Here is a 24,152-nt window from a genome sequence, read left to right on the forward strand (position 1 = left end):
ATTATTGGAAAAAAAAGGGAGGGGGAAGAAACGGGGTGGGGATGGGGGGAGGGGGAGTTTAAGATCTAAAATTGTTGAACTCAATATTCAGCCCGGAAGGCTGTAAAGTGCCTAGTCGGAAGATGAGGTGCTGTTCCTCCAGTTTGCGTTGGGCTTCACTGGAACAATGCAGCAGGCCAAGGACAGACATGTGGGCAAGAGAACAGGGTGGAGTGTTAAAATGGCAAGCGACAGGGAGGTTTGGGTCTTTCTTGCGGACAGACCGCAGGTGTTCTGTAAAACGGTCGCCCAGTTTACGTTTGGTCTCTCCAATGTAGAGGAGACCGCATTGGGAACAACGAATGCAGTAGACTAAGTTAGGGGAAATGCAAGTGAAATGCTGCTTCACTTGAAAGGAGTGTTTGGGCCCTTGGACGGTGAGGAGAGAGGAAGTGAAGGGGCAGGTGTTGCATCTTCTGCGTGGGCATGGGGAGGTGCCATAGGTGGGGGTTGAGGAGTAGGGGGTGATGGAGGAGTGGACCAGGGTATCCTGGAGGGAACGATCCCTACGGAATGCCACCAGGGGGGGTGAAGGGAAGATGTGTTTGGTGGTGGCATCATGCTGGAGTTGGCGGAAATGCGGAGGATGATCCTTTGAATGCGGAGGCTGGTGGGGTGATAAGTGAGGACAAGGGGGTCCCTATCATGTTTCAGCGAGGGAGGAGAAGGCGTGAGGGCGGATGCGCGGGATATGGGCCGGACACGGTTGAGGGCCCTGTCAACCACCGTGGGTGGAAAAGCTCGGTTAAGGAAGAAGGAGGACATGTCAGAGGAACTGTTTTTGAAGGTAGCGTCATCAGAACAGAGGCGAAGGAACTGAGAGAATGGGATGGAGTCTTTACAAGAAGCGGGGTGTGAGGAGCTGTAGTCGAAGTAGCTGTGGGAGTTGGTAGGCTGGTAATGGATATTGGTGGACAGTCTATCACCAGAAATGGAGACAGAGATGTCAAGGAAGGGAAGGGAAGTGTCAGAGATGGACCATGTAAAAATGATGGAGGGGTGGAGATTGGAAGCAAAATTAATAAATTTTTCCAGGTCCCGACAAGAGCATGAAGCAGCACCGAAGTAATCATCGATGTACCGGAGAAAGAGTTGTAGGAGGGGGCCGGAGTAGGACTGGAACAAGGAATGTTCCACATACCCCATAAAGAGACAGGCATAGCTGGGGCCCATGCGGGTACTCATAGCCACACCTTTTATTTGGAGGAAGTGAGAGGAGTTAAAGGAGAAATTGTTCAGTGTGAGAACAAGTTCAGCTAGACGGAGGAGAGTAGTGGTGGATGGGGATTGTTCGGGCTTCTGTTTGAGGAAGAAGCTAAGGGCCCTCAGACCATCCCGGTGGGGGATGGAGGTGTAGAGGGATTGGACGTCCATGGTGAAGAGGAAGCGGTTGGGGCCAGGGAACTGGAAATTGTTGATGTGACGTAAGGTGTCAGAGGAATCACGGATGTAGGTGGGAAGGGACTGGACAAGGGGAGAGAGAAGGGAGTCAAGATAACGAGAAATGAGTTCCGTGGGGCAGGAACAGGCTGACACGATCGGTCTGCCGGGACAGTCCTGTTTGTGGATTTTGGGTAGGAGGTAGAAGCGGGCCGTCCGAGGTTGGGCGACTATCAAGTTGGAAGCTGTGGGAGGAAGATCTCCAGAGGAGATGAGGTCAGTGACAGTCCTGGAAACAATGGCTTGATGTTCAGTGGTGGGGTCATGGTCCAAGGAGAGGTAGGAGGAAGTGTCTGCGAGTTGACGCTCAGCCTCTGCGAGGTAGAGGTCAGTGCGCCAGACAACAACAGCACCACCCTTGTCAGCGGGTTTGATGACAATGTTGGGGTTGGACCTGAGAGAACGGAGTGCAGTGAGTTCAGAGAGAGACAGATTAGAATGGGTGAGAGGAGCAGAGAAATTGAGACGACTAATGTCACACCGACAGTTCTCAATGAAAAGATCAAGAGAAGGTAAGAATCCAGAGGGAGGGGTCCAGGTGGAGGGAGAATATTGGAGGTGGGTAAAAGGATCCGTTGAACGGGGAGAGGACTCCTGCCCAAAGAAGTGAGCACGGAGACGAAGACGGCGGAAGAAGAGTTCAGCATCATTCCTGTTTTTGTACTCAAATGTGGGATTGACTCAACACCTCTTTTGGTGCAGCACTCTCTACTGGTTGAATGTGGAATGGCAGACAGTGGGAGTGAAGTAGTTCTGTTATTGGACTGGTCGGGTCAGAGCTCACTGCCTGGATTATCAGGTTAATTTGGAACTTGAATTTAGTTTAAGGATCAGTAAAAGTGACCACAAGGCTGTTGGACTGTCTTTAAAATCCCATCTGGTTCACTAATGTCCTTTAGGGAAGGAAACCTGCTGACCCCACCTGGTCTGGCCTACATGTGACTCCAGGCCCACAGCAATGTGGTTGCCTCTGAAATTGCCCAGCAAGGTGTTGTATCAAACTGTTAGTGGCTCATGACAGCGGCTTCACCACCGCCTCCTTGGGAAGTCAGGGCAGACTCCCTGCTATTTGAGTGCGTCAAAGCTGTAAACGATTTCATCGTCTTCTGTGGGTCCTCTCATGACAGAGTCCGATGAGATCGGCATGGACGCCCACAGAACTGCCAGTTCATGTCATTGTTGGTGATTGGGAGAACTCTTGCAGCTGCACCCCCTCTGGCCTTCCATTGGACACATCAAATTTTGCGAGTTTGGTGTAGATGGTCCTTAAAGCACGCTGAACCAAATTTCAGTGCTAGCCTCCACATGGGGCTCCGGTGCTTTCCCAAGATTCTGCAATGCAGAAGTTTGTACAGTTCTTTTTTTAAGGGTGTTCTTGTGTCATCAGTCGTGACCACCTTGATGTTGTTTGACCTGAGACAGTTAACCATAAAGGATGTGTTTGGGGATTCTGCAGTCATCCAAGCAAGAGATATGGCCTGCCAATCTAAGCTGAATTTTCCTGCCAATCTAAGCTGAATTTTCCTGCCAATCTAAGCTGAATTTTTCTGCCAATCTAAGCTGAATTTTCCTGCCAATCTAAGCTGAATTTTCCTGCCAATCTAAGCTGAATTTTCCTGCCAATCTAAGCTGAATTTTCCTGCCAATCTAAGCTGAATTTTCCTGCCAATCTAAGCTGAATTTTCCTGCCAATCTAAGCTGAATTTTTCTGCCAATCTAAGATGAATTTTCTCGGCAACCAGTGATTGGGGAATAACTGAAACAAAAACAGAAAATGCTGGAAAAACTCAGCAGGTCTAACAGCCTCTGTGGAGAGAGAAGCAGAGTTTACGTTTTGAGTCCATATGACTCTTCTCCCAGCTCTGCAGAAGAGTCATACAGACTCAAAAGATTAACTCTGTTTCTCTCTCCACAGAGGCTGTTAGACCTGCTGAGTTTTTCCAGCATTTTCTGTTTTTATTTCAGATTTGCAGCATCCACAGTATTTTGCTTTTATATTGGATTTGTCAGCAATGCAGACATCCTGAGACTGAATTAAAAAGTGTCCATTAAAGTTGGCTCCTCAGTTTCCGCTCTGTGTTGTGCAGTCGGGTAGTTCACAGGAGGAGATTGACCAGCTTCCCCTCTGCAGATTCTGGGCAGCTCCACATGGATCTTACCTGGGACAGAGCCCCAGGGTCAGAGTGAGGAAATAACCTGAGGCTGAGGTGTTCAAGCTGCATTTTAAGTAAGCAACAGGCTGTTATAACAGGAGAAACACTCAACAAACAAGGTCCATGGAATAACTGAAAGGAAAAAACATCTTTTATTAAGCTCAATTACACAAGCAGTTGATGCTGATTAAAAAACCCCTTGTAGATAATGTTGATAATTTGGGCTTGGAATGGTACACACTGTTCTGGTCTCTTTATAAGGATAAGTGGGCGGTCAGGGAGGCTAACTGGCAGCACAGGTAAGTGACGAGGGGGCAGGAGCACAGGTAAGTGGCGAGGGGGCAGCACAGGTAAGTGGTGAGGGGGCAGGAGCCTGGGTGCATTTGGTGTCAGGAAATGAAGCAATATAAGAGGAAGGGAATACCTATGGGGAGGGCTTATTAGAACATGTTATGGACACTTTAAACAACAACTTACATTTGCATAACACCCAGAGTGTAAAGGAACCCAAGGTACTTCATCAGGACATTAACTAAATTTGACATGGAGCCAATTAAGGTGATCACAGGGCAGATGATTTGAGTTTGATCATGGAGTTGGGGTTTAAGGATTATGAAGGGAAAGGAGGAAAGAGAGAGATAGAGGGGTAGGGAGGGAATTCCAGAGCTTGGGGTCTAGACAGCTGAAGGCACAGCCATCAATGGTAGAGCGAATAAAATGGGGATGGACAAAAGGCTGGACAGAGGAGCGCAGAGATCACAGAGGGGTGTAGCTGCTGGAGGAGGTTACAGAGATAGGGAGGGGCTGGAGGTGGTTACAGAGATAGGGAGGGGTGTAGTGGCTGGAGGAGGTTACAGAGATAGGGAGGGGTGTAGGGGCTGGAGGAGGTTACAGAGATAGGGAGGGGTATAGGGGCTGGAGGAGGCTACGGAGATAGGGAGGGGTGTAGTGGCTGGAGGAGGCTACGGAGATAGGGAGGGGTGTAGGGACTGGAGGAGGTTACAGGTTAGGGAGGGGCGTAGGGCCTGGAGGAGGTTACAGGGAAAGGGTGGGCTGTCGGTGCTGGAGGAGGTTACAGAGATCGGGAGGGGTGTCGGTGCTGGAGGAGGTTACAGATTAGTGAGTGGTGTCGGGGCTGGAGGAAGTTACAGAAATAGGGAGGGGTGTAGGGGCGGGAGGAGATTACAGAGATAGGAAGGGGTGTAGGGGCTTGAGGAGGTTACAGATTAGTGAGGGGTCTAGGGTCTGTAGGAGGTTACAGAGATAGGGAGGGTGTGAGGGGCTGGAGGAGGTTACAGAGATAGGGTGGGTGTGGGGCTGGAGGAGGTTACAGATTAGGAAAGGATGTAGCGGCTGGAGGAGGTTACAGATTAGTGCGGGTGTACGGGCTGGAGGAGGTTAGAGAGATAGGGAGGGTTTGAGGGGCTGGAGGAGGTTACAGAGATAGGGAGGGGTGTAGGGGCTGGAGGTGGTTACAGAGATAGGGAGGGAAGTAGGTGCTGGAGGAGGTTACAGATTAATGAGAGGTGTAGGGGCTGGAGATGGTTACAGATTAGTGAGGGATGTACGGGCTGGAGGAGGTTACAGAGATAGGGAGTGGAGTAAGGACTGGGGGAGGTTACAGAGATAGGGAGGGGTGTTGGTGCTGGAGGAAGTTACAGAGATAGGGAGGGGACTAGGGGCTGGAGGAGGTGACAGATAGAGAGGGGTGTAGGGAATGGAGGAGGTGACAGAGATAGGGAGGGGTGTAGTGGCTGGAGGAGGTTACAGGTTAGGGAGGGGTGTAGGGCCTGGAGGAGGTTACAGAGATAGGATGGGGTGTCGGTGCTGGAGGAGGTTACAGAGATAGGGAGGGCTGTCGGTGCTGGAGGAGGTTACAGATTTGTGAGGGGTGTTGGGGCTGGCGGAGGTTACAGATTAGTGAGGGGTGTAGGGGCTGGAGATGGTTACAGATTAGGGAGGGGTGTAGGGGCTGGAGGAGGTTACAGAGATATGAAGGGGTATAGGGGCTGGAGGAAATTACAGAGATAGGGAGGGGTATAGGGGCTGGACGTGGCTACAGAGATAGGGAGGGGTGTAGGAGCTGGAGGAGGTTACAGATTAGGGAGAGTTGTAGGTGCTGGAGGTGGTTACAGAGATAGTGAGGGGTGTAGTGACTGGGGGAGGCTACAGAGATAGGGAGGGGTGTAGGGGCAGGAGGAGGTGACAGAGATAGAGAGAGGTGTAGGGGCTGGAGGAGATGACAGTGATAGGGAGGGGTGTAGGGCCTGGAGGAGGTTACAGAGATAGGGTGGGGTGTCGGTGCTGGAGGAGGTTACAGAGATAGGAAGGAGAGTCGGGGCTGGAGGAGGTTACAGATTAGTGAGGGGTGTCGGCGCTGGAGGAGGTTACAGAGATAGGAAGGGGTGTCGGGGCTGGAGGAGGTTACAGATTAGTGAGGGGTGTCGGGGCTGGAGATGGTTACAGATTAGGGAGGGTGTAGCGGCTGGAGGAGGTTACAGAGATAGGAAGGGGTGTAGGGGCTTGAGGAGGTTGCAGATTAGTGAGGGGTGTAGGGGCTCAAGGAGGTTACAGAGATAGGGAGGGTGGTGAGGGGCTGGAGGAGGTTACAGAGATAGGGTGGGTGTGGGGCTGGAGGAGGTTACAGATTAGTGCGGGTGTAGGGGCTGGAGGAGGTTAGAGAGATAGGGTGTGAGGGAATGGAGGAGGTTACAGAGATAGGGAGGGTTTGAGGGGCTGGAGGAGGTTACAGAGCTTGGGAGGGGTGTAGGGGCTGGAGGAGGTTACAGAGATAGGGAGGGGTGTTGGGGCTGGAGGAGATTACAGAGATAGGGAGGGGTGTAGGGGCTGGAGGAGGTTACAGAGATAGGGAGGGTTTAGGGGCTGGAGGAGGTTACAGAGATAGGGAGGGTTTTTGGGGCTGGAGGAGATTACAGAGATATGGAGGGGTGTAGGGGCTGGAGGATGTTACAGAAATCGGGAGGGGTGTAGGGGCCGGAGGAGGTTACAGAGATAGGGAGGGTTGTAGGGGCTGGAGGAGGTTATAGAGATAGGCATGGGTGTAGGGGCTGGAGGATGTTACAGAAATCGTGAGGGGTGTAGGGACTGAAGGAGGTTACAGATTAGGGTGGGGTGCAAGGCTTGGAGGTGGTGACAGAGATGGGAAGGGGTGTAGTGGCTGGAGGAGGTTACAGAGAAAGGGAGGGTTGTAGGGGCTGGAGGAGGTTACAGATTAGGGAGGGGTGTAGGGGCTGGAGGAGGTTACAGATTAAGGAGGGGTTTAGGTGCTGGAGGGGGTTACAGAGATAGGGAGGGTGTGAGGGGCTGGAGGAGGTTACAGAGATAGGGAGGGTATGAGGGGCTGGAGGAGGTTACAGAGATAGGGAGGGTGTGAGGGGCTGGAGGAGGTTACAGAGATAGGGAGGGTTGTAGGGGCTGGAGGAGGTTACAGATTAGGGAGGGATGTAGGGGCTGGAGGAGGTTACAGTGATAGGGTGTGAGGGACTGGAGGAGGTTACAGTGATTGGGAGGGTGTCATGGGATGGAGGAGGTTACAGAGATAGGGAGGGGTGTAGTGGCTGGGGGAGGCTACTGAGATAGGGAGGGGTGTAGGGGTTGGAGGAGGTGACAGGTGTAGGGGCTGGAGGAGGTGACAGTGATAGGGAGGAGTGTAGGGCCTGGAGGAGGTTACGGAGATAGGGTGGGGTGTCGGTGCTGGAGGAGATTACAGATTAGTGAGGGGTGTAGGGACTGGAGGAGGTTACAGAGATAGGAAGGGGTGTCGGGGCTGGAGGAGGTTACAGATTAGGGAGGGGTGTAGGGGCTCGAGGAAGTTACAGAGATAGGGAGGGTGTGAGGGGCTGGAGGAGGTTACAGAGATAGGGAGGGTGTGAGGGGCTGGAGGAGGTTACAGAGATAGGGTGGGTGTGGGGCTGGAGGAGGTTACAGAGATAGGGAGGGGTGTAGTAGCTGGAGGAAGTTACAAGTTAGGGAGGGGTGTAGGGTCTGGAGGAAGTTACAGAGATAGGGAAGGTTTGAGGGGCTGCAGGAGGTTACAGAAATAGGGAGGGGTGTAGTGGCTGGAGGAGGCTACGGAGATAGGGAGGCGTGTAGGGGCTGGAGATGGTTACAGATTAGGGAGGGGTGTAGGGGCGGGAGGAGGTTACAGAGATAGGAAGGGGTGTAGGGGCTTGTGGAGGTTACAGATTAGTGAGGGGTGTAGGTGCTGGAGGAGGTTACAGAGATAGGGAGGGTGTGAGGGGCTGGAGGAGGTTACAGATTAGTGCGGGTGTAGGGGCTGAAGGAGGTTAGAGAGATAGGGTGTGAGGGACTGGAGGAGGTTACAGAGATAGGGTGGGTGTGGGGCTGGAGGAGGTTACAGATTAGGAAAGGATGTAGCGGCTGGAGGAGGTTACAGATTAGTGCGGGTGTACGGGCTGGAGGAGGTTAGAGAGATAGGGAGGGTTTGAGGGGCTGGAGGAGGTTACAGAGATAGGGAGGGTTTGAGGGGCTGGAGGAGGTTACAGAGATAGGGAGGGGTGTAGGGCCTGGAGGAGGTTACAGAGATAGGATGGGGTGTCGGTGCTGGAGGAGGTTACAGAGATAGGGAGGGCTGTCGGTGCTGGAGGAGGTTACAGATTAGTGAGTGGTGTAAAGGCTGGAGGAGGTTACAGAGATTGGAAGGGGTGTCGGGGCTGGAGGAGGTTACAGATTTGTGAGGGGTGTTGGGGCTGGCGGAGGTTACAGATTAGTGAGGGTGTAGGGGCTGGAGATGGTTACAGATTAGGGAGGGGTGTAGGGGCTGGAGGAGGTTACAGAGATATGAAGGGGTATAGGGGCTGGAGGAAATTACAGAGATAGGGAGGGGTATAGGGGCTGGACGTGGCTACAGAGATAGGGAGGGGTGTAGGTGCTGGAGGAGGTTACAGATTAGGGAGGGGTGTAGGGGCTGGAGGAGGTTACAGATTAGGGAGAGTTGTAGGTGCTGGAGGTGGTTACAGAGATAGTGAGGGGTGTAGTGACTGGGGGAGGCTACAGAGATAGGGAGGGGTGTAGGGGCAGGAGGAGGTGACAGAGATAGAGAGAGGTGTAGGGGCTGGAGGAGGCGACAGTGATAGGCAGGGGTGTAGGGCCTGGAGGAGGTTACAGAGATAGGGTGGGGTGTCGGTGCTGGAGGAGGTTACAGAGATAGGAAGGAGAGTCGGGGCTGGAGGAGGTTACAGATTAGTGAGGGGTGTAGGGGCTGGAGGAGGTTACAGAGATAGGAAGGGGTGTCGGGGCTGGAGGAGGTTACAGATTAGTGAGGGATGTCAGCGCTGGAGGAGGTTACAAAGATAGGAAGGTGTGTCGGGGCTGGAGGAGGTTACAGATTAGGGAGGGGTGTAGGGGCTCGAGGATGTTACAGAGATAGGGAGGGTGTGAGGGGCTGGAGGAGGTTACAGAGATAGGGAAGGTGTGAGGGGCTGGAGGAGGTTACAGAGATAGGGTGGGTGTGGGGTTGGAGGAGGTTACAGAGACAGAGAGGGGTGTAGGGGATGGAGTAGGTGACAGAGATAGGGAGGGGTGTAGGGTCTGGAGGAAGTTACAGAGTTAGGGAGGGTTTGAGGGGCTGCAGGAGGTTACAGAAATAGGGAGGGGTGTAGTGGCTGGAGGAGGCTAAGGAGATAGGGAGGCGTGTAGGGGCTGGAGGAGGTGACAGAGATAGAGAGGGGTGTAGGGGATGGAGTATGTGACAGAGATAGGGAGAGGTGTAGTGGCTGGAGGAAGTTACAGGTTAGGGAGGGGTGTAGGGGCTGGAGGAGGTTACAGAGATAGTGAGGGGTGTCGGTGCTGGAGCAGGTTTCAGAGATAGGGAGGGGTGTCGGTGCTGGAGGAGGTTAAAGATTAGTGAGTGGTGTCGGGGCTGGAGGAGGTTACAGATTAGTGAGGGGTGTAGGGGCTGGAGATGGTTACAGATTAGGGAGGGGTGTAGGGGCGGGAGGAGGTTACAGAGATAGGAAGGGGTGTAGGGACTTGTGGAGGTTACAGATTAGTGAGGGGTGTAGGGGCTGGAGGAGGTTACAGAGATAGGGAGGGTGTGAGGAGCTGGAGGAGGTTACAGATTAGTGCGGGTGTAGGGGCTGAAGGAGGTTAGAGAGATAGGGTGTGAGGGACTGGAGGAGGTTACAGAGATAGGGTTTGAGGGGCTGGAGGAGGTTACAGAGATAGGGAGGGGTGTAGGGGCTGGAGGAGGTTACAGAGATAGGGAGTGGAGTAGGGCCTGGGGAGGTTACAGAGATAGAGAGGGGTGTCGGTGCTGGAGGAAGTTACAGAGATTGGGAGGGGACTAGGGGCTGGAGGAGGTGACAGAGATAGAGAGGGGTGTAGGGGCTGGAGGAGGTTACAGAGATAGGAAGGGGTGTAGGGGATGGAGGGGGTGACAGAGATAGGGAGAGGTGTAGTGGCTGGAGGAGGTTACAGGTTAGGGAGGGGTGTGGGGCCTGGAGGAGGTTACAGAGATAGGGTGGGGTGTCGGTGCTGGAGGAGGTTACAGAGATAGGGAGGGGTGTCGGGCTGGAGGAGGTTACAGATTAGTGAGGGGTTTAGGGGCTGGAGATGGTTACAGATTAGGGAGGGGTGTAGGGGCTGGAGGAGGTGACAGAGATATGAAGGGGTGTAGGGGCTGGAGGAAATTACAGAGATAGGGAGGGGTATAGGGGCTGGAGGTGGCTACAGAGATAGGGAGGGGTGTAGGAGCTGGAGGAGGTTACAGATTAGGGAGGGGTGGAGGGGCTGGAGGAGGTTACAGAGATAGGAAGGAGAGTCGGGGCTGGAGGAGGTTACAGATTAGTGAGGGGTGTCGGCGCTGGAGGAGGTTACAGAGATAGGAAGGAGAGTCGGGGCTGGAGGAGGTTACAGATTAGTGAGGGGTGTCAGCGCTGGAGGAGGTTACAGAGATAGGAAGGGGTGTCGGGGCTGGAGGAGGTTACAGATTAGTGAGGGGTGTCGGGGCTGGAGATGGTTACAGATTAGGGAGGGTGTAGCGGCTGGAGGAGGTTACAGAGATAGGAAGGGGTGTAGGGGCTTGAGGAGGTTGCAGATTAGTGAGGGGTGTAGGGGCTCAAGGAGGTTACAGAGATAGGGAGGGTGTGAGGGGCTGGAGGAGGTTACAGAGATAGGGTGGGTGTGGGGCTGGAGGAGGTTACAGATTAGTGCGGGTGTAGGGGCTGGAGGAGGTTAGAGAGATAGGGTGTGAGGGAATGGAGGAGGTTACAGAGATAGGGAGGGTTTGAGGGGCTGGAGGAGGTTACAGAGCTTGGGAGGGGTGTAGGGGCTGGAGGAGGTTACAGAGATAGGGAGGGGTGTTGGGGCTGGAGGAGATTACAGAGATAGGGAGGGGTGTAGGGGCTGGAGGAGGTTACAGAGATAGGGAGGGTTTAGGGGCTGGAGGAGGTTACAGAGATAGGGAGGGTTTTTGGGGCTGGAGGAGATTACAGAGATATGGAGGGGTGTAGGGGCTGGAGGATGTTACAGAAATCGGGAGGGGTGCAGGGGCCGGAGGAGGTTACAGAGATAGGGAGGGTTGTAGGGGCTGGAGGAGGTTATAGAGATAGGCATGGGTGTAGGGGCTGGAGGATGTTACAGAAATCGTGAGGGGTGTAGGGACTGAAGGAGGTTACAGATTAGGGTGGGGTGCAAGGCTTGGAGGTGGTGACAGAGATGGGAAGGGGTGTAGTGGCTGGAGGAGGTTACAGAGAAAGGGAGGGTTGTAGGGGCTGGAGGAGGTTACAGATTAGGGAGGGGTGTAGGGGCTGGAGGAGGTTACAGATTAAGGAGGGGTTTAGGTGCTGGAGGGGGTTACAGAGATAGGGAGGGTGTGAGGGGCTGGAGGAGGTTACAGAGATAGGGAGGGTATGAGGGGCTGGAGGAGGTTACAGAGATAGGGAGGGTGTGAGGGGCTGGAGGAGGTTACAGAGATGGGGAGGGTTGTAGGGGCTGGAGGAGGTTACAGATTAGGGAGGGGTGTAGGGGCTGGAGGAGGTTACAGAGATAGGAAGGGGTGTAGGGGCTTGAGGAGGTTACAGATTAGTGAGGGGTGTAGGGACTGGAGGAGGTTACAGAGATAGGGAGGGTGTGAGGGGCTGGAGGAGGTTACAGAGATAGGGAGGTGTGAGGGGCTGGAGGAGGTTACAGGTTATGAAGGGATGTAGGGGCTGGAGGAGGTTACAGTGATAGGGTGTGAGGGACTGGAGGAGGTTACAGTGATTGGGAGGGTGTCATGGGATGGAGGAGGTTACAGAGATAGGGAGGGGTGTAGGGGCTGGAGGAGGTTACAGAGATATGAAGGGGTGTAGGGGCTGGAGGAAATTACAGAGATAGGGAGGGGTATAGGGGCTGGAGGAGGTTACAGATTAGGGAGAGTTGTAGGGGCTGGAGGTGGCTACAGAGATAGGGAGGGGTGTAGGAGCTGGAGGAGGTTACAGATTAGGGAGGGGTGTAGGGGCTGGAGGAGGTTACAGATTAGGGAGAGTTGTAGGGGCTGGAGGTGGTTACAGAGATAGGGAGGGGTGTAGTGGCTGGGGGAGGCTACTGAGATAGGGAGGGGTGTAGGGGTTGGAGGAGGTGACAGTGATAGGGAGGGGTGTAGGGCCTGGAGGAGGTTATGGAGATAGGGTGGGGTGTCGGTGCTGGAGATTACATATTAGTGAGGGGTGTAGGGACTGGAGGAGGTTACAGAGATAGGAAGGGGTGTCGGGGCTGGAGGAGGTTACAGATTAGGGAGGGGTGTAGGGGCTCGACGAAGTTACAGAGATACGGAGGGTGTGAGGGGCTGGAGGAGGTTACAGAGATAGGGAGGGTGTGAGGGGCTGGAGGAGGTTACAGAGATAGGGTGGGTGTGGGGCTGGAGGAGGTTACAGAGATAGGGAGGGGTGTAGTAGCTGGAGGAAGTTACAAGTTAGGGAGGGGTGTAGGGTCTGGAGGAAGTTACAGAAATAAGGAAGGTTTGAGGGGCTGCAGGAGGTTACAGAAATAGGGAGGGGTGTAGTGGCTGGAGGAGGCTACGGAGATAGGGAGGCGTGTAGGGGCTGGAGATGGTTACAGATTAGGGAGGGGTGTAGGGGCGGGAGGAGGTTACAGAGATAGGAAGGGGTGTAGGGGCTTGTGGAGGTTACAGATTAGTGAGGGGTGTAGGTGCTGGAGGAGGTTACAGAGATAGGGAGGGTGTGAGGGGCTGGAGGAGGTTACAGAGATAGGGAGGGGTGTAGGGGCTGGATGTGGTTACAGAGATAGGGAGTGGAGTAGGGGCTGGGGGAGGTTACAGATTAGTGATGGGTGTAGGGGCTGGAGGAGGTTACAGAGATAGGGAATGGAGTAGGGGCTGGGGAGGTTACAGAGATAGGGAGGGGTGTCGGTGCTGGAGGAAGTTACAGAGATAGGGAGGGCACTAGGGGCTGGAGGAGGTGACAGAGATAGGGAGGGGTGTAGTGGCTGGAGAAGGTTACAGGTTAGGGAGGGGTGTAGGGCCTGGAGGAGGTTACAGAGATAGGGTGGGGTGTCGGTGCTGGAGGTGGCTACAGAGATAGGGAGGGATGTAGGAGCTGGAGGAGGTTACAGATTAAGGAGGGGTTTAGGGGCTGGAGGAGGTTACAGATTAGGGAGAGTTGTAGGGGCTGGAGGTGGTTACAGAGATAGGGAGGGGTGTAGTGGCTGGGGGAGGCTACAGAGATAGGGAGGGGTGTAGGGGCTGGAGGAGGTGACAGAGATAGAGGTGTAGGGGCTGGAAGAGGTGACAGAGATAGGGAGGGGTGCAGGGGATGGAGGAGGTGACAGAGCTAGGGAGGGGTGTCGGTGCTGGAGGAGGTTACAGATTAGTGATGGGTGTAGTGGCTGGAGGAGGTTAGAGAGAGAGGTAGGGGTGTCGGTGCTGGAGGAGGTTACAGATTAGTGATGGGTGTAGGGGCTGGAGGAGGTTAGAGAGATAGGGTGTGAGGGAATGGAGGAGGTTACAGAGATAGGGAGGGGTGTAGGGGCTAGAGGTGGTTACAGAGGTAGGGAGGGGAGTAGATGCTGGAGGAGGTTACAGATTAGGGAGGGGTGTAGGGGCAGGAGATGGTTACAGAGATAGGGAGTGGAGTAGGGGCTGGGGGAGGTTACAGACATAGGGAGGGGTGTCGGTGCTGGAGGAAGTTACAGAGATAGGGAGGGCACTAGGGGCTGGAGGAGGTGACAGAGATAGGGAGGGGTGTAGTGGCTGGAGGAGGTTACAGGTTAGGGAGGGGTGTAGGGCCTGGAGGAGGTTACAGAGATAGGGTGGGGTGTCGGGGCTGGAGGAAGTTACAGATTAGTGAGGGGTGTAGGGGCTGGAGGAGGTTACAGATTAGTGAGGGGTGTAGGGGCTGGAGATGGTTACAGATTAGGGAGGGGTGTAGGGGCTGGAGGAGGTTACAGAGATATGAAGGGGTGTAGGGGCTGGAGGAAATTACAGAGATAGGGAGGGGTATAGGGGCTGGAGGAGGTTACAGAGATATGAAGGGGTGTAGGGGCTGGAGGAAATTACAGAGATAGGGAGGGGTGTAGGAGCTGGAGGAGGTTACAGATTAGGGAGGGGTTTAGGGGCTGGAGGAGGTTACAGATTAGGGAGGGTTGTAGGGGCTGGAGGTGGTTACAGAGATAGGGAGGGGTGTAGTGGCTGGGGGAGGCTACAGAGATAGGGACGGGTGTAGGGGGTGGAGGAGGTGACAGAGATAGAGAGAGGTGTAGGGGCTGGAGGAGGTGACAGAGATAGGGAGGGGTGCAGGGGATGGAGGAGGTGACAGAGCTAGGGAGGGGTGTCGGTGCTGGAGGAGGTTACAGATTAGTGATGGGTGTAGTGGCTGGAGGAGGTTAGAGAGAGAGGGAGGGGTGTCGGTGCTGGAGGAGGTTACAGATTAGTGATGGGTGTAGGGGCTGGAGGAGGTTGGAGAGATAGGGTGTGAGGGACTGGAGGAGGTTACAGAGATAGGGAGGGGTGTAGGGGCCAGAGGTGGTTACAGAGGTAGGGAGGGGAGTAGATGCTGGAGGAGGTTACAGATTAGGGAGGGGTGTAGGGGCAGGAGATGGTTACAGAGATAGGGAGGGGACTAGGGGCTGGAGGAGGTTACAGAGATAGGGTGGGGTGTCGGTGCTGGAGGGGGTTACAGAGATAGGGAGGGGTGTCGGTGCTGGAGGGGGTTACAGATTAGGGAGGGGTGTAGGGGCTGGAGGCAGTTACAGAGATAGGGAGGGGTGTAGGGCCTGGCGGTGGCTACAGAGATAGGGAGGGGTGTTAGGGGCTGGAGGAGGCTACAGAGATAGGGCGGGGTGTAGGGGCTGCAGGAGGTTACAGAGATAGGGAGGGTGTGAGGGGCTGGAGGAGGTTACAGAGATAGGGAGGGTTGTAGGGGCTGGAGGAAGTTACAGATTAGGGAGAGTTGTAGGGGCTGGAGGAGGTTACAGAGATAGGGAGGGGTGTAGGGGCTCGAGATGGTTACAGATTAGGGAGGGGTGTAGGGGCTGGAGGAGGTTACAGAGATAGGAAGGGGTGTAGATGCTTGAGGTTACAGATTAGTGAGGGGTGTAGGGGCTCGAGGAGGTTACAGAGATAGGGAGGGTGTGAGGGGCTGGAGGAGGTTACAGAGATAGGGAGCTGTGAGGGGCTGGAGGAGGTTACAGATTAGTGCGGGTGTAGGGGATGGAGGAGGTTAGAGAGATAGGGTGTGAGGGACTGGAGGAGGTTACAGAGATAGGGAGGGGTGTTGGGGCAGGAGATGGTTACAGAGATAGGGAGTGGAGTAGGGGCTGGGGGGTGTTACAGACATAGGGAGGGGTGTCGGTGCTGGAGGAAGTTACAGAGATAGGGAGGGGAGTAGGGGCTGGAGGAGGTTACAGAGATAGGGTGGGGTGTCGGTGCTGGAGGGGGTTACAGAGATAGGGAGGGGTGTCGGTGCTGGAGGGGGTTACAGAGATAGGGATGGGTGTCGGTGCTGGAGGAGGTTACAGATTAGGGAGGGGTGTTAGGGGCTGGAGGAGGCTACAGAGATAGAGAGGGGACTAGGGGCTGGAGGAGGTTACAGAGATAGGGAGGGGTGTACAGGCTGGAGGAGATTACAGAGATAGGGAGGGCGTGAGGGACTGGAGGAGGTTACAGAGATTGGGAGGGTGTCAGGGGATGGAGGAGGTTACAGATTAGGGAGGGGCGTCATTGCTGGAGGAAGTTGCAGAGATAGGGAGGGGACTACGGGCTGGAGGAGGTTACAGAGATAGGTTGGGGTGTCGTTGCTGGAGGGGGTTACAGAGATAGGGAGGGGTGTCGGTGCTGGAGGAGGTTACAGATTAGGGAGGGGTGTAGGGGCTGGAGGCAGTTACAGAGATAGAGAGGGGTGTACGGGCTGGAGGAGATTACAGAGATAGGGAGGGGTGTAGGGGCTGGAGGTGGCTACAGAGATAGGGAGGGATGTAGGGGCTGGAGGAGGCTGCAGAGATAGGGCGGGTTGTAGGGTGCTGGAGGAGGTTACAGATTAGGAAGAGTTGTAGGGGCTGGAGGTGGTTACAGAGATAGGAAGGGATGTATTGCCTGGAGGAGCCTACAGAGATAGGGAGGGGTGTAGGGGCTGGAGGAGGTGACAGAGATAGAGAGGGATGTAGGGGCTGGAGGCGGTGACAGAGATAGGGAGGGTTGTAGGGGATGGAGGAGGTGACAGTGATAGGGAGGGGTGTAGTGGCTGAAGGAGATTACAGAGATAGGGCGGTGTTTCGGGGCTGGAGGAGGTTACAGAGATAGGGAGGGTTGTAGGGGCTGGAGGAGGTTACAGAGATAGGGAGGGTGTGAGGGGCTGGAGGAGGTTACAGAGATAGGGAGGGTTGTAGGGGCTGGAGGAAGTTACAGAAATAAGGAAGGTTTGAGGGGCTGCAGGAGGTTACAGAAATAGGGAGGGGTGTAGTGGCTGGAGGAGGCTACGGAGATAGGGAGGCGTGTAGGGGCTGGAGATGGTTACAGATTAGGGAGGGGTGTAGGGGCGGGAGGAGGTTACAGAGATAGGAAGGGGTGTAGGGGCTTGTGGAGGTTACAGATTAGTGAGGGGTGTAGGTGCTGGAGGAGGTTACAGAGATAGGGAGGGTGTGAGGGGCTGGAGGAGGTTACAGATTAGTGCGGGTGTAGGGGCTGAAGGAAGTTAGAGAGATAGGGTGTGAGGGACTGGAGGAGGTTACAGAGATAGGGAGGGTTTGAGGGGCTGGAGGAGGTTACAGAGATAGGGAGGGGTGTAGGGGCTGGATGTGGTTACAGAGATAGGGAGTGGAGTAGGGGCTGGGGGAGGTTACAGATTAGTGATGGGTGTAGGGGCTGGAGGAGGTTACAGAGATAGGGAATGGAGTAGGGGCTGGGGAGGTTACAGAGATAGGGAGGGGTGTCGGTGCTGGAGGAAGTTACAGAGATAGGGAGGGCACTAGGGGCTGGAGGAGGTGACAGAGATAGGGAGGGGTGTAGTGGCTGGAGAAGGTTACAGGTTAGGGAGGGGTGTAGGGCCTGGAGGAGGTTACAGAGATAGGGTGGGGTGTCGGTGCTGGAGGTGGCTACAGAGATAGGGAGGGATGTAGGAGCTGGAGGAGGTTACAGATTAAGGAGGGGTTTAGGGGCTGGAGGAGGTTACAGATTAGGGAGAGTTGTAGGGGCTGGAGGTGGTTACAGAGATAGGGAGGGGTGTAGTGGCTGGGGGAGGCTACAGAGATAGGGAGGGGTGTAGGGGCTGGAGGAGGTGACAGAGATAGAGGTGTAGGGGCTGGAAGAGGTGACAGAGATAGGGAGGGGTGCAGGGGATGGAGGAGGTGACAGAGCTAGGGAGGGGTGTCGGTGCTGGAGGAGGTTACAGATTAGTGATGGGTGTAGTGGCTGGAGGAGGTTAGAGAGAGAGGTAGGGGTGTCGGTGCTGGAGGAGGTTACAGATTAGTGATGGGTGTAGGGGCTGGAGGAGGTTAGAGAGATAGGGTGTGAGGGAATGGAGGAGGTTACAGAGATAGGGAGGGGTGTAGGGGCTAGAGGTGGTTACAGAGGTAGGGAGGGGAGTAGATGCTGGAGGAGGTTACAGATTAGGGAGGGGTGTAGGGGCAGGAGATGGTTACAGAGATAGGGAGTGGAGTAGGGGCTGGGGGAGGTTACAGACATAGGGAGGGGTGTCGGTGCTGGAGGAAGTTACAGAGATAGGGAGGGCACTAGGGGCTGGAGGAGGTGACAGAGATAGGGAGGGGTGTAGTGGCTGGAGGAGGTTACAGGTTAGGGAGGGGTGTAGGGCCTGGAGGAGGTTACAGAGATAGGGTGGGGTGTCGGGGCTGGAGGAAGTTACAGATTAGTGAGGGGTGTAGGGGCTGGAGGAGGTTACAGATTAGTGAGGGGTGTAGGGGCTGGAGATGGTTACAGATTAGGGAGGGGTGTAGGGGCTGGAGGAGGTTACAGAGATATGAAGGGGTGTAGGGGCTGGAGGAAATTACAGAGATAGGGAGGGGTATAGGGGCTGGAGGAGGTTACAGAGATATGAAGGGGTGTAGGGGCTGGAGGAAATTACAGAGATAGGGAGGGGTGTAGGAGCTGGAGGAGGTTACAGATTAGGGAGGGGTTTAGGGGCTGGAGGAGGTTACAGATTAGGGAGGGTTGTAGGGGCTGGAGGTGGTTACAGAGATAGGGAGGGGTGTAGTGGCTGGGGGAGGCTACAGAGATAGGGACGGGTGTAGGGGGTGGAGGAGGTGACAGAGATAGAGAGAGGTGTAGGGGCTGGAGGAGGTGACAGAGATAGGGAGGGGTGCAGGGGATGGAGGAGGTGACAGAGCTAGGGAGGGGTGTCGGTGCTGGAGGAGGTTACAGATTAGTGATGGGTGTAGTGGCTGGAGGAGGTTAGAGAGAGAGGGAGGGGTGTCGGTGCTGGAGGAGGTTACAGATTAGTGATGGGTGTAGGGGCTGGAGGAGGTTGGAGAGATAGGGTGTGAGGGACTGGAGGAGGTTACAGAGATAGGGAGGGGTGTAGGGGCCAGAGGTGGTTACAGAGGTAGGGAGGGGAGTAGATGCTGGAGGAGGTTACAGATTAGGGAGGGGTGTAGGGGCAGGAGATGGTTACAGAGATAGGGAGGGGACTAGGGGCTGGAGGAGGTTACAGAGATAGGGTGGGGTGTCGGTGCTGGAGGGGGTTACAGAGATAGGGAGGGGTGTCGGTGCTGGAGGGGGTTACAGATTAGGGAGGGGTGTAGGGGCTGGAGGCAGTTACAGAGATAGGGAGGGGTGTAGGGCCTGGCGGTGGCTACAGAGATAGGGAGGGGTGTTAGGGGCTGGAGGAGGCTACAGAGATAGGGCGGGGTGTAGGGGCTGCAGGAGGTTACAGAGATAGGGAGGGTGTGAGGGGCTGGAGGAGGTTACAGAGATAGGGAGGGTTGTAGGGGCTGGAGGAAGTTACAGATTAGGGAGAGTTGTAGGGGCTGGAGGAGGTTACAGAGATAGGGAGGGGTGTAGGGGCTCGAGATGGTTACAGATTAGGGAGGGGTGTAGGGGCTGGAGGAGGTTACAGAGATAGGAAGGGGTGTAGATGCTTGAGGTTACAGATTAGTGAGGGGTGTAGGGGCTCGAGGAGGTTACAGAGATAGGGAGGGTGTGAGGGGCTGGAGGAGGTTACAGAGATAGGGAGCTGTGAGGGGCTGGAGGAGGTTACAGATTAGTGCGGGTGTAGGGGATGGAGGAGGTTAGAGAGATAGGGTGTGAGGGACTGGAGGAGGTTACAGAGATAGGGAGGGGTGTTGGGGCAGGAGATGGTTACAGAGATAGGGAGTGGAGTAGGGGCTGGGGGGTGTTACAGACATAGGGAGGGGTGTCGGTGCTGGAGGAAGTTACAGAGATAGGGAGGGGAGTAGGGGCTGGAGGAGGTTACAGAGATAGGGTGGGGTGTCGGTGCTGGAGGGGGTTACAGAGATAGGGAGGGGTGTCGGTGCTGGAGGGGGTTACAGAGATAGGGATGGGTGTCGGTGCTGGAGGAGGTTACAGATTAGGGAGGGGTGTTAGGGGCTGGAGGAGGCTACAGAGATAGAGAGGGGACTAGGGGCTGGAGGAGGTTACAGAGATAGGGAGGGGTGTACAGGCTGGAGGAGATTACAGAGATAGGGAGGGCGTGAGGGACTGGAGGAGGTTACAGAGATTGGGAGGGTGTCAGGGGATGGAGGAGGTTACAGATTAGGGAGGGGCGTCATTGCTGGAGGAAGTTGCAGAGATAGGGAGGGGACTACGGGCTGGAGGAGGTTACAGAGATAGGTTGGGGTGTCGTTGCTGGAGGGGGTTACAGAGATAGGGAGGGGTGTCGGTGCTGGAGGAGGTTACAGATTAGGGAGGGGTGTAGGGGCTGGAGGCAGTTACAGAGATAGAGAGGGGTGTACGGGCTGGAGGAGATTACAGAGATAGGGAGGGGTGTAGGGGCTGGAGGTGGCTACAGAGATAGGGAGGGATGTAGGGGCTGGAGGAGGCTGCAGAGATAGGGCGGGTTGTAGGGTGCTGGAGGAGGTTACAGATTAGGAAGAGTTGTAGGGGCTGGAGGTGGTTACAGAGATAGGAAGGGATGTATTGCCTGGAGGAGCCTACAGAGATAGGGAGGGGTGTAGGGGCTGGAGGAGGTGACAGAGATAGAGAGGGATGTAGGGGCTGGAGGCGGTGACAGAGATAGGGAGGGTTGTAGGGGATGGAGGAGGTGACAGTGATAGGGAGGGGTGTAGTGGCTGAAGGAGATTACAGAGATAGGGCGGTGTTTCGGGGCTGGAGGAGGTTACAGAGATAGGGAGGGTTGTAGGGGCTGGAGGAGGTTACAGAGATAGGGAGGGTGTGAGGGGCTGGAGGAGGTTACAGAGATAGGGAGGGTTGTAGGGGCTGGAGGAAGTTACAGATTAGGGAGAGTTGTAGGGGCTGGAGGTGGTTACAGAGATAGGGAGGGGTGTAGTGGCTGGAGGAGGCTACAGAGATAGGGAGGGGTGCAGGGGCTGGAGGAGGTGACAGAGATAGGGAGGGTGTGAGGGGCTGGAGGAGGTTACAGAGATAGGGAGGGGTGTAGGGGCTCGAGATGGTTACAGATTAGGGAGGGGTGTAGGGGCTGGAGGAGGTTACAGAGATAGGAAGGGGTGTAGATGCTTGAGGAGGTTACAGATTAGTGAGGGGTGTAGGGGCTCGAGGAGGTTACAGAGATAGGGAGGGTGTGAGGGGCTGGAGGAGGTTACAGAGATAGGGAGCTGTGAGGGGCTGGAGGAGGTTACAGATTAGTGCGGGTGTAGGGCATGGAGGAGGTTAGAGAGATAGGGTGTGAGGGACTGGAGGAGGTTACAGAGATAGGGAGGGGTGTAGGGGCAGGAGATGGTTACAGAGATAGGGAGTGGAGTAGGGGCTGGGGGGTGTTACAGACATAGGGAGGGGTGTCGGTGCTGGAGGAAGTTACAGAGATAGGGAGTGGACTAGGGGCTGGAGGAGGTTACAGAGATAGGGTGGGGTGTCGGTGCTGGAGGGGGTTACAGAGATAGGGAGGGGTGTCGGTGCTGGAGGAGGTTACAGATTAGGGAGGGGTGTTAGGGGCTGGAGGAGGCTACAGAGATAGAGAGGGGACTAGGGGCTGGAGGAGGTTACAGATTAGGGAGGGGTGTTGGCGCTGGAGGCAGTTACAGAGATAGGGAGGGGTGTACGGGCTGGAGGAGATTACAGAGATAGGGAGGGCGTGAGGGACTGGAGGAGGTTACAGAGATTGGGAGGGTGTCAGGGGATGGAGGAGGTTACAGATTAGGGAGGGGCGTCATTGCTGGAGGAAGTTGCAGAGATAGGGAGGGGACTACGGGCTGGAGGAGGTTACAGAGATAGGTTGGGGTGTCGTTGCTGGAGGGGGTTACAGAGATAGGGAGGGGTGTCGGTGCTGGAGGAGGTTACAGATTAGGGAGGCGTGTAGGGGCTGGAGGCAGTTACAGAGATAGGGAGGGGTGTACGGGCTGGAGGAGATTACAGAGATAGGGAGGGGTGTAGGGGCTGGAGGTGGCTACAGAGATAGGGAGGGATGTAGGGGCTGGAGGAGGTTACAGAGATAGGGAGGGGTGTTAGGGGCTGGAGGAGGCTGCAGAGATAGGGCGGGTTGTAGGGTGCTGGAGGAGGTTACAGATTAGGAAGACTTGTAGGGGCTGGAGGTGGTTACAGAGATAGGAAGGGATGTATTGCCTGGAGGAGCCTACAGAGATAGGGAGGGGTGTAGGGGCTGGAGGAGGTGACAGAGATAGAGAGGGATGTAGGGGCTGGAGGCGGTGACAGAGATAGGGAGGGTTGTAGGGGATGGAGGAGGTGACAGTGATAGGGAGGGGTGTAGTGGTTGAAGGAGATTACAGAGATAGGGCGGTGTTTCGGGGCTGGAGGAGGTTACAGAGATAGGGAGGGTTGTAGGGGCTGGAGGAGGTTACAGAGCTAAGGAGGGGTGTAGGGCCTGGAGGAGGTTACAGAGATAGGGAGGGGTGTTGGGGCTGGAGGAGATTACAGAGATAGGGCGGTGTTTAGGGGCTGGAGGATGTTACAGAAATCGGGAGGGGTGTAGGGGCCGGAGGAGGTTACAGAGATAGGGAGGGGTGTAGGGGCTGGAGGAGGTTACAGAGATAGGGAGATGTGTCGGTGCTGGAGGAGGTTACAGATTAGGGAGGGGCGTCGTTGCTGGAGGAAGTTACAGATTAGGGAGGGGTGTAGGCGCTGGAGGCAGTTACAGAGATAGGGAGGGGTGTACGGGCTGGAGGAGATTACAGAGATAGGGAGGGTTGTAGGGCCTGGAGGTGGCTACAGAGATAGGGCGGGGTGTAGGGGCTGGAGGAGGTTACAGATTAGGGAGGGGTGTAGGGGCTGGAGGAGGTTACAGATTAGGAAGGGATGTAGGGGCTGGAGGAGGTTACAGATTAGTGGGAGTTTAGGGTCTGGAGGAGGTTACAGAGATAGGGTGTGAGGGACTGGAGGAGGTTACAGAGATTGGGAGGGTGTCAGGGGCTGGAGGAGGTTACAGAGATAGGGAGGGGTGTAGGGGCTGGAGGAGGTTACAGAGATAGGGTGTGAGGGACTGGAGGAGGTTACAGAGATTGGGAGGGTGTCAGGGGCTGGAGGAGGTTACAGAGATGGGGAGGGGTGTAGGGGCTGCAGGTGTTTACAGAGATAGGGAGGGTTGTAGGGGCTGCAGGTGGTTACAGAGATAGGGAGGGGCATCGTTGCTGGAGGAAGTTGCAGAGATAGGGAGGGGACTACGGGCTGGAGGAGGTTACAGAGATAGGTTGGGGCGTCGTTGCTGGAGGGGGTTACAGAGATAGGGAGTGGTGTCGGTGCTGGAGGAGGTTACAGATTAGGGAGGGGTGTAGGGGCTGGAGGCAGTTACAGAGATAGGGAGGGGTGTACGGGCTGGAGGAGATTACAGAGATAGGGAGGGGTGTAGAGCCTGGAGGTGGCTACAGAGATAGGAAGGGGTGTTAGGGGCTGGAGGAGGCTGCAGAGATAGGGCGGGTTGTAGGGTGCTGGAGGAGTTTACAGATTAGGGAGAGTTGTAGGGGCTGTAGGTGGTTACCGAGATAGGAAGGGATGTATTGGCTGGAGGAGCCTACAGAGATAGGGAGGGGTGTAGGGGCTGGAGGCGGTGACAGAGATAGGGAGGGTTGTAGGGGATGGAGGAGGTGACAGAGATAGGGAGGGGTGTAGTGGCTGAAGGAGATTACAGAGCTAGGGAGGGGTGTAAGGCCTGGAGGAGGTTACAGAGATAGGGAGGGGTGTTGGGGCTGGAGGAGATTACAGAGATAGGGAGGTGTTTAGGGGCTGGAGGAGGTTACAGAGATAGGGAGGGTTGTAGGGGCTGGAGGAGGTTACAGAGATAGGGATGGGTGTAGGGGCTAGAGGATGTTACAGAAATCGGGAGGGGTGTAGGGGCCGGAGGAGGTTACAGAGATAGGGAGGGTTGTAGGGGCTGGAGGAGGTTATAGAGATAGGGATGGGTGTAGGGGCTGGAAGATGTTACAGAAATCGGGAGGGGTGTAGGGGCTGGAGGAGGTTACAGAGATAGGGAGGGGTTTAGGGGCTGGAGGAGGTTACAGATTAGGGTGGGGTGTTAGGCTTGGAGGTGGTGACAGAGATGGGAAGGGGTGTAGTGGCTGGAGGAGGTTACAGAGAAAGGGAGGGTTGTAGGGGCTGGAGGAGGTTACAGATTAGGGAGGGGTGTAGGGACTGGAGGAGGTTACTGATTAAGGAGGGGTTTAGGTGCTGGAGTCGGTTACAGAGATAAGGAGGGTTTGAGGGGCTGGAGGAGGTTACAGAGATAGGGAGGGTGTGAGGGGCTGGAGGAGGTTACAGAGACAGGGAGGGGACTAGGGGCTGGAGGAGGTTACAGAGATAGGGAGGGTGTGAGGGGCTGGAGGAGGTTACAGAGATAGGGAGGGGACTATGGGCTGGAGGAGGTTACAGAGATAGGGAGGGGACTAGGGGCTGGAGGAGGTTACAGAGATAGGGAGATGTGTCGGTGC

The sequence above is a fragment of the Cetorhinus maximus genome, unplaced genomic scaffold (assembly GCF_964194155.1).
Source record: "Cetorhinus maximus unplaced genomic scaffold, sCetMax3.hap1.1 HAP1_SCAFFOLD_798, whole genome shotgun sequence".
NCBI lineage: Eukaryota > Metazoa > Chordata > Chondrichthyes > Lamniformes > Cetorhinidae > Cetorhinus > Cetorhinus maximus.